The sequence below is a fragment of the Melozone crissalis genome, unplaced genomic scaffold (assembly GCF_028551555.1).
Source record: "Melozone crissalis strain CALT ecotype California unplaced genomic scaffold, PUWL_Pcris_2 ptg000019l_1, whole genome shotgun sequence".
Lineage (NCBI taxonomy): Eukaryota > Metazoa > Chordata > Aves > Passeriformes > Passerellidae > Melozone > Melozone crissalis.
In genome coordinates, this window is record NW_026535797.1 from 5,709,744 (window position 1) to 5,720,109 (window position 10,366).

Genomic DNA, 10,366 nt, shown 5'->3' on the forward strand with positions numbered 1-10,366 from the left:
ACCTGTGGGATTGAAATGACAATCTAACCCCATAATGGAGATAATTGGGCTCACAGAGCCCTGCCCCTCACTGCTGCTCACTCCACATCTTGGACACCGTTCCTCCTCAAGGAAGTATGAAATTACCGGGGTTTTCTTTAAAGCAGATCTTTTATCCTGGAGCCAGGAGGGTACGAGCCGTGTGTTTCATCCTTTCATTCCTTCCCCCCACCCACTTCCTTTCCTACTGCAGAGCAATGAGTGAACTCTTTGTGATCTCTGCTTTCAGGGGGTTCCATTGCCCAGGCTGCTCCCTGCATTATCAGAGACTTCCCAGCTGACAGATGGCTGGAAGTGACAGCAGCGCTGCAAGGAATTAAGGAAATTATTTCCATCTCGGGGCTGGTCTCACTCCCTACCTTCTGCAGCTTTCAAATGTTTTCCATCCACTCAGATGAAAATTTGTGTATCATTTACGGAGCACGAACAAAATCCCTCTGAAGCAGAATTTCCAGCCTCGGGGTGAGTTGTTGTTTTTGGAGTCATCACTGGGCAAAGGCTTGAGGGAAATCCTATCCTCTGTAGCTGGGCCAACAGCACTGCAAACTTAAAGATGATCTGTCTTTTTCTGAGCTCAAGATTAGGCAAGGAACCAGTAGCAGCAGTCACAAAAACTACTGAGTGTGGCAATTTTTCTGGGTAATTGTTTGTGTTTTTTTATTTTGGTTCTTTCTTCTGGTTGGCCAAAAATTCCCTTTCGTGTGCAGGCGTGGAATATTCTTCTGTGAGAGGTGGAGAGCTGCCAAAACCTGAATCAGTCTTTTTTCCTTCTTCTTTCATTTTTGAAAAAGAGAGGCTGCAAGTTAGGGAAACAGAACTGGGAAGTGCTGAGCCTTTTTCCAGGGCTCAGCATTTTCAAAGAGGGATGCCCAAGGATGCAGCTGACCCCCAGAGGGGTGGGAGTGGATGGGGAGGGAAAGCTGCAGGGCTGGGAACTGCCAAAGGTGGATTCTGTTCAAGGTTTCAGTGCTAAGGGCCAGCTGTCCTTGTGTATGTAACTGGTGTCCCAACAGGGCTCTCAAACTGCACAGAAAAAGGAGGGGAAAAATCGGTTTATGTTTTTATATTTATCGGTTTTAAAAGGTCTTCATGGTGTGCTAAATAAAATTGAGAAAGGCATAGTAGTAACTAAAGTGACATAGATAAAGTAAAATCTGCATTCAGCCAAGTTCCACTTTTGGTCCCAGGGGAGCTGTAGCTATAACCTGAAAACCATTATTTACCTCACTGTTGATTCCTAATTTGCCTCTGGGTGCGTTCAGCTGGGAACTAAAACCTCCAGAATCATGATATGGGGATGTCCTGACGACTTTAATTTTATTTATGTGGCAGCAATCTTCTGCTGAGCAGCATTTTCCTTCAAGGCACGTCCTGCCTCACCAGGGTGGGAGATTTATGAGCATCTGGAGCACAGCAGAATGAGCACCCACTTCCCAGAGGATGTGCAGACATCCCTCCCACCCCTCTTTGGTCTCTGTGGCCTCCATCCTGCTCCTTCACCCTTCCATTTAGGAGTAACCTACACCAGGGTTATAACTTTGTCCCCCCTCTTCATATTCTCCTTTAAAGTTTATAAATACAGTGGGCAGGATTGGTTGTACCTCTGTACCACAAACTTTCCTAAATATCTTATAAAAACCATTAATTTTCAACATGGGTAAAAAGACAGTGATAGGAAAGAGAAGTAATTGTTACTGAGCTAAGGAAAATCACAGCTCCCAGTGTGGTGAGCATCACAATTTTCCATGTAACCTGTTCCATGATTTTTCCCCCTGACACTGGGCTGTACTACACAGTTCTGGTTTCAAAACAAATAGAAGGGTTTTGCCTGGGGGTATTTTTTTGGTTTTATTTTTTGCCAGTGAGATCAACAGCTGAGGTTTCAGTTTGCTGTGCTGGTGTGGATGGAGCTGTGGCAGGAGCAACTCTGGCTGTGCCTTGCAGTGAATCCTTCCTGGGAGCCTGCAGGTGCCTCAGCTTGGCTCTGCCCTGGCTCCCTTGGCTTGGGAGGATTTGCAAACACGTGTTCCACCAGGGCTGCAGCCCCATCTTTTATTTCCACACATAACAGCACCAATTTAAACGTGATTTAATCAGGTGGCAGCTTTTGCATCTGCTGCAGGTTCATTGCATTAACACCATTTAATAGATTTGCTTTTTGGGGACCTGTCTCACATGCCTGGCTGGACTGACAGAAGCCAGAGATTCAACCACCACCACGACATCAATGCTGGGATTTTCAGGGGCTCAAACAGCACCTGAAACTGCAGCTGGGGCCAGAGGGGACATTTTGCTAAATGTTCTCCTTGCTGCAGGGTGGGGCCCTGGTGGCCTCAGCACAGGGAGGACAGAGGGGGCTTGAGGATGGTCAGGGCTGGCAGCGAGGAAAGGATGGGAGGGTTGGGGTGTCAGACCAGAAGAGGAGACTCCAGAGGGATCTCAGAGCCTCTTTCAGCCCCTAAAGGGGCTCCAGGAGAGCTGGAGAGGGATTTTGGGCAAGGCATGGAGGGACAGGACACAGGGAATGGCTCCCACTGCCAGAGGGCAGGGATGGATGGGATGTTGGGGAGGATTCTTCCCTGTGAGGGGGGCAAAGCTCCATTCCCAGTGAGCTCTCTGTGAGGGGGACACGGCAGAGCTGGCACCCCAAAATCTCCATGGCAGCTCCAGGACCCCAAATCCCCATTGTGGCAGCAGGGCCCTCAAACCCCATTGTGGCCCCAGGACCCCCAAATCCCCATTGGGGTCTCTGGACTCTCAAACCCACATTTATGGCCATGAGAACCCAAAAGCCCATTGTGGCCCTAGGACCCCAAAACTCCCATGGCAGGCCTGGACCCCAAATCCCCACGGCAGCCCCAGGACCCCCAAATCCCCATCGTGGCACAGGACCCTCAAACCCACATTGTGGTCCTGGACCCTCAAGCACTCATTGTGGCCGTGAGACCCCAAAACCCTCATGGCAACCCTTGGACCCTCAAATTCCCATGGCAGCCTCGAAATCCCAAGCCCCCATGGCAGCCCCGGGACCCCCAAATCCCCATGGTGGCCCCGGGACCCCTAAATCTTCACGGCAGCCCTGGGACCCCAAATCCCACTGAAGCTGTAGAACCCAAAACCCCATTGCAGCTGTGGGACCCCCAAACCCCTATGGCAGCCCCGGGACCCCCAAATCTCCATCACGGCCCCGGGACCCCCAAATCCTCACGGCAGCCCCGGGACCCCCGGCCCGTGCAGGGCCCCGAACCACCGGCAGAGGGCGCGCTGGGGCGGATTTTGGGGTGGTTTTGCGGATTTTGGGGTCCCTGTGTGTTATTTGGGGATTAAGGGATCTCTGTGTTTTATCTGGGGTTTGGGGGTCCCTGAGTGTTATTTGGGGCTTAGGGGATTTCAGTGTTTTATTTGGGGTTTAGGGGTTTCTGTGTGTAATTTGGGGATTTTGGGGATATTTAATTTGACTTTTGCTGTATTTTCCTGCACCCTGGGTGCTGGGCTGTGCATTTGCTTATGGCTCCCTGTGCTTTGACAGCTGCCATGGGATGAAGGTGGGTGGGGGAGGCATTTTGGAATAACCACACTGGCTCAATGTGTCCAAAACACGTGGCAGTGCCAGCACTGTGGTTGTGTGTAGCCATGGTATTTTCTGAAAAATCCTTTCCTTGGGATTTTTCCTCCTCAGAAGCTGAGAGGCCTCAGGAACAAAATGTAAACAATGATTATCTGCTGCTGTGGAATGCAACAGGTGCATCTGTGATTGGTCTCTTGTGGTTGTTTCTAATAAATGACCAATCACAGTCAGCTGGCTCAGGCTCTCTGTCCGAGCCACAAGCTTTTGTTATCATTCTTTCTTTTTCTATTCTTAGCTGGCCTTCTGATGACATCCTTTCTTCTATTCTTTTAGAATAGTTTTAATATAATATATATCATAAATAATAAATCAGCCTTCTGAAACATGGAGTCAGATCCTCATGTCTTCCCTCATCCTCAGACCTCTGTGAACACCGTCACAATTGTGTTCCCCTTTAGTTTCCAGAATTAAGAGGGAGGAGAATGTTTAGTGCCTTACAGAGCACTTTCCTCGGAGAATTGCAATGTTGTCAAAGTGCCACAAAGCTGCCCCAGGGCTGAGCAGGTCCAGGTGGGCTCATTCCTGACCCAGAGCAGCTGTGAGCAGACACAAGGAACCCCCACTGCCCTCCCAGAGGGAACAGCACATTCCCTGAGCTTCCAGCCACCCTCCAGGAAGCTCAGGGACCTGGGCTCAAAAACAGGAAAAGAAACAAAGAAACAGAAGCCCCGAGAGCCATGCTCTGAGGGATGCAACAGGGAACTTCTCAGCTTCCCAGCTGCTTTGCTCTGTGCCAAGGAGGGTCACACCTGCCTGCTCCACTGCTCACCTGGGGCAGTTTGCATGGAAGGAGAGCCAAGTGTGAATCAGAGTGTAAATCAGAATATTCACCACAAACACCCGTGGCATTGCTCCCAAATCAGCTTCACATGTACTGAGAAATGTGGGTCCTGTCCTGCAGCTCTGCCCTTTCCCTCCCACGAGTGCAGCAGTGACATTTTTTTATTCTTTTTCCATCTCTCCTTTGGCACCCACTTCCAATATTCTTCCTCCTGCACTCCAGGCATTCAATCCCTCTGCTGTACTCCAACCTCCAAATGAGTTTTAAAATAATCAGAAGCAGTGAGTGATGCAATTGTGGCCAGACCTGGTCATGGAGTGCTTGTTTCACGTTTCATGCTGGTGATTATGACTGAAATCTCACAGCCTGGGCCACGAGCCCCTGCTGAAATCCAATAGTGAACGTGCCACGTGAGGCAAGCGTTTGACATCTGCAAATGGGTGCCATCTGTCACTCCCTGTAAGAGCATTAAGTGTCTAAAAAAGGAAAAGAGATGCATGAAACTTGGTCTGAGGTCAAAAGAGTGCGAGTGAGATCAGGGGTTTCTGACTGCAAAGTAAAATGGGGCATAGATTCACCCCCCTGTTATAGAAGCCTCCTCGAGCCTGGTCTCATAACATCTTAAAAGTTCATAACACACCCAAGATAACTCAGCTACCTTTGGAGGCATCAAATCAGCAAGATAGCTTCTGTTGCAGTGTTGGAAACAAAAAGGTTTGACAAAAAGGCAAAATAACAAACAGAGAAAAACCAATGCAAGTGCAAGAAGTTCTTGCTCCTATTAAAACACCTCCCAAAAGCCATTAGTTTCTTTGTTCACTTCTTTGCCTAGTGAATTGTCCAAGCAGGACTTTTTGGCTTCTGTCCAATTAGCTATCCTTAAGTTTAAGGTGAAGTCCCTTGGGCCTATGAGATGGCTTTTTCACTTAATCAAGGAGAAAAACTTCTGTGCTTCTTTCCTTTTTGAGGGAACAAAGTTTTGTCACTCTGTCAACAAAAAGCACATTGCTATAGCCCCCAGCTCTTCTTGGGAACTGAGGGGAGATAATTGCAGGTGACACAAAGTCACACCTGCAGATTTGGGGGAACTTGGGATGCGCAGGCAAATAGCCTGCCTAAAGAAGCAGGCCCTATCTGGCCCTAAAAAGAAGCCCTGCCTTCTTTTTAGGGCCAGACCAAGGCCTTTTCTAAATGAGAAACTGAGTAACATCAGAACAGAAAATTTTGACTCAGCTTTCTGCAATTCTCCTTCTGCTCCCAATCTCTGTAGCAGGGACCAGGGCCCTGCTCTGTGCCAGAAACAGCTCCTTGCTTCTCTTTTCAGGACACACGTTGCTCCCGTGGGCAGCAGCAATGGGGTTGGTGTGTCCATGCTCATTTTTCCCACTTTTGGGCTGTTTGAGAGCCCTGGGCTGCCAGAGGAACCTCAGCTCTGCCCGGCTCTGCCTTGTCAGGGATTTGGGACTGGCTTCTCTGCCTCTGTCCTTAGGCGTCACAAGCCAGCACTTAGCCCAGTTTCACAAGAACTCCTCACAGTTTAAAGGCTTTACATCACACACAAAGGCTTTACATCACACATAAGGTTTAAAGGCTTCGCACCACACAGGATTTGCTGGCCGGAGGGGAGCCTGCTCTGTGGGCACTGAGGCAGCTCAGAGAGGATTTGTGAGCTCTGGGTGCTGCAGCAGGACTGCTGCTGTGTCCTGGCACACTCTGGGCTGTTTCTAGCACAGGACAGTGTGCTGGGGCAGCGGCACCCCTTGAGCAGCACAGAGGAAGGGATTTGCTGTGCAATTCACTCTGTTCTTGCTGTGAGTGTTTGTTCCTGTCTGCTCATGCACTCAGTCTTGCAGGAGAGCATCCTTCTGGGTTTGATGCAGGCTGTGCACATCCTGAGCACCTCATCTGACATCAGGGGTCTGACTGTCCCCCAAACCATCCAGAAATTCTTTTAAAAAGAATCTAAAGGTTGGTAGATAAGGGGGGTAACGAGTGAAGCCTTCACATTACTGAAAATCATGTTTCCTCTCCCTGGAGGATCTCAGGATAATGCAAAGTTGTGTATTAAACAGGATGGAGGGTTTTGCTGAAGCGAGAACTCCTTGGCCCCACTGCAGGCAGTAATGACATGGTGTTGGGACCCAGGACATCCTCTCTGGCAAGGGGATCAGAGACTTTGACAAGGAGTTAAAGACACCTGGGCCTTTGATTTTAGCCCCTGGAAACAATTCCCAGCTTTGTGTGAGGAGTTACAAGCCACAGGAGTTTGAGTAGAATGATAGTTAATTTGTCATAGGGTGAAAAAGTAGAATTTTGGGGATTTAGAATGGGGGTTCAAGAGGCAAGATGGAGGAATCTGGGCATGTCCTGTCCTTCTTCGTGTTCTTGTCCTCCATCTTCTGCTGTGATGGTGGCACTTCTGGATTGGTTTAGAGGAGAGACAGACTGTCTAACATAGGTGATGGGTATTGGAAAATTATTGTAAATAAAGTACACATAGTTCTTAGTATAAAAAGCTAACACCACCCCAAGGGCAGGCAGTGTGCCTCAAACCAACCTGCCAGACAGATCTCAGCAGGTCAGAGAAAGAATGTAATAGATAAGAGAAAATAAACAACCCTTGTGAAACACGTCAATCACTTGTTTTTAAAATTTTCAAAGTTTAATAGTAATAAAATTGTTATAAAAATAGTAATACAATTAGGGTAATAAAAATTTGGACAAATTGAATTAGGACAATATGAGACAATAAGAACAAAAGAGTTACGGATGTCCAGGTATCTTTCTGGACAGCACAAGCCCGAAAAAGGACCCATGTTAACAGAGGATTAACCCTTAAAAACAACAGCCTGTTGTACATTCATACACCTCATACATGATGCATAAATTCCATTCAAACACAGGATTCTGTCTGGTCATTGTCAGCTTCTTCCTCTGAATCCTGACGGCATCATCCTGACTGTGAGAGGTAGGAAGAAGTTTGTTTCTCCTGATAATGGAGCAATAAATTCCCTTTCTCTGAAAGATTTGGGTGTCCTGTGGCTGCTATCTCACTGCGAGTCCTTTCTTTAGGAAAAAAAGTATCCTACAGAGCATAGTTTATACTTTAACATTTTGTTATAACCTAAAAGTATATTTACCACACTGGTTAGGAGAATTAATACAGCATTGCTTCCTAACACAACATATACAATAGTCATTTTAATATTTGTGACATACAATATTCATTTTAATATTTGCTAAAAGTCAATCATAAAATACACGTTTTTCACACCTTGAAAACCAGAGCTGAGGAATCTCGACTTCTTCCTTGGTCACAGGGCTGGGAAAAAAGACGTTTAATACCTCGGGAGCCATTCCAACAACACAAAACCCGAGACCATGGCATAGGAAGGAGCGTGGAAAAGAGCAAGACTCCAGTTCCAGGCTGCGGGAGTAGAACCAGACCCTCCCATTAAAGCAGGAATGTGGGGCTGGTTTTTCCCGGCTCCAGGAATTACCCACCCTGTGTAGCGCTCGCACATCCAATGGAGCACAATCCGCAATTACAGGCGAAAAGCAGCGGGTGTCTCACTTGAACCGGGAAACGCTTTGGGGGCCGGCAGGGTTTGACAGCGAGAGGTTTTACACGGCAGCTTTGAATGGGAAGAGGGAAATCTTTACCTGTGGTTTCACACAGCTCTCATTCGGGCCAGGACAAGGTGTGTGTGGGCAGCATCGCGGGTTCCTGACCTGTGGAACAGGGGAACCCTCAGTGAAACCAGCTGGGCTCCTGCTGCTGTTTTGTGTGCCCCTGGGCAGGGCAAGGCAGCTCTGCAGCGCACACTGCTCTGTCTCTGCCCTTCTTGCTCCTGTCCTCCATCTTCTGCTGTAATGCTGGCACTTCTGGCTTGGGTTAGAGGAGAGACAGACTGCCAGAAATAGGTGATAGGTATTGGAAAATTATTGTAAATAAAGCACATGTAGTTCTTAGTATAAAAAGATAACACCACCCCAAGGGTGGTCAGTGTGCCACGAACTGACCTCAGTGGGTCAGAGAAAGAATGCAATAGATAAAATAAACAACCTTTGTGGAAAACACCAATCACTTGTTTTTAAAATTTTCAAAGTTTAATAGTAATAAAATGGTTATTATTAAAATAGTATTAAAATTAGAGTAATAATAATTTGGACAATTTGAATTAGGACAATACGACACAATAGAAACAAAGAGTTATGGACGTCCGGGTACCTTTTCTGGGCAGCACATTTGTGCCTGGAGGCAGTGACCTGCTCTGAACACTCACAGACCAAACCCAGCCCCTGCTCGTCTGCAGGGACTTACTGATCCTGGTTTGCCTGGAACACATCCCCAAAACTGTCACCAGGATATTCTCTGAAAAATCCTCTTTGCCCAGGATTTTCTCCTGGGAAGCTGAGAACCCTCAGAGAGGAATGAAAACAATAATTATCTGATTGCTGTTCCTGTGTTTTGCTGCTTTGGGATGTGGCTTGGACATTGTCTACCAACAGGTGAATGTTTGATTGGCTGCATGTGAATTGTTTTGAATTAATGACCAATCACCATCAGCTGTATCAGACTCTGAGTCAGTCCCGAGCTTTTATTATAATTTCTTGCTAAGCCTTCTGATGTATCCTTTCTTTCTTTAGTATAGTTTTAGTATAGCATTCTAGAACAGAACAGAATAGAATAGAATAGAATAGAATAGAATAGAATAGAAGCCTTCAGAGAACATGTAGTCAAATTCTCATCTCTTACCTCCTCCTGGGGACCTCACAAACACTACACAAAACAACTGTGGCCCAGGGTGTATCTGAAAAATGTTGGAAGGATGACTAGTAAAAAAATTAATTTTTTTCCCCTGCCAAATGGGACAAGGAAAGCCTTTTTGGGGAAAATCCCTTTCCAGGAAATCTTTTTGATTAAAAAAAAAATATTTTTGCTTTTAAATTTTTTTCTCAGGTACTCCTAGCAAGGCCACATTGTATTTCTATCTGGAGGTGCCATTATGTACACAACAGCTCTGCAAACCATCAGGGCTGCAGCAGCAGGGATGACTCACAGCTCCATTCCTTTGTGAGCATTGTGGCATCTCTGCATGCAGATTGTTACTGCCAGCCTCACATTTGAAGCTGTGTGTGGCTCATACAGAGCTGTGGGCACGGACCCTGACCTGCAATGGCCACTCACACAGAGAGATTTGTTCTCTGCCTGAGAATTGTTTTTGTCACAAATGAAAAAATGACAGAGCAGGTAAGAAAAGGAGTGTTGCAGCTTTGCAGCTGGACAGTGAAGGGCTGGGTGGAAATGTTTCCATGGGTCCTGTCCCAGTCCTGATGTGCTGCTCCAGCAGCCAGGGGGGTGCTGAGGGTCCTGCCCTGCTGCCAGAGAGCCCAAGGCACTAACCTGCATCCAGCTGATGGCCTCATGGATCACATCCAAAGCTCTTCAGCTCACAGTCAGGGCTCTGAAAACGTGCATGCAAGTGTTGGTGGATGCCCTGGATTGATAAGGAGCTCTAGCTCATCCAGGGCACCTGCAAATATTTGCATGAATGTATTCAGAGTGGGCAAACATTTATGAATACCTTGAATAAATGAGAAGCCTTGGAGGGTGAGGGGATTGCAAATCCCCTCTGTATTCCTTCCACAAGCAGCAGTGAGCACAGTAATTACCCCACAGTGTGTGATGGAGAAGAGGCAATTCCTCCCCAGTGCCAAAGCTCTGCATGCAGTGGGGCAGTGACTGGAGGTGTCCCCTGTCACTGGGGACAAAAAGGGGGAGCCCTGTGCTGCCAGAGCTCGTGCTGTGCCAACTGTGGCAGCTACATACATTCCAGCAGATGATTGCACCAAGATATCTCCAGACCCAAGCTGTGGATCTGCTCCCTGGCTGTCCCTCCCCTGCCATGTGTGGG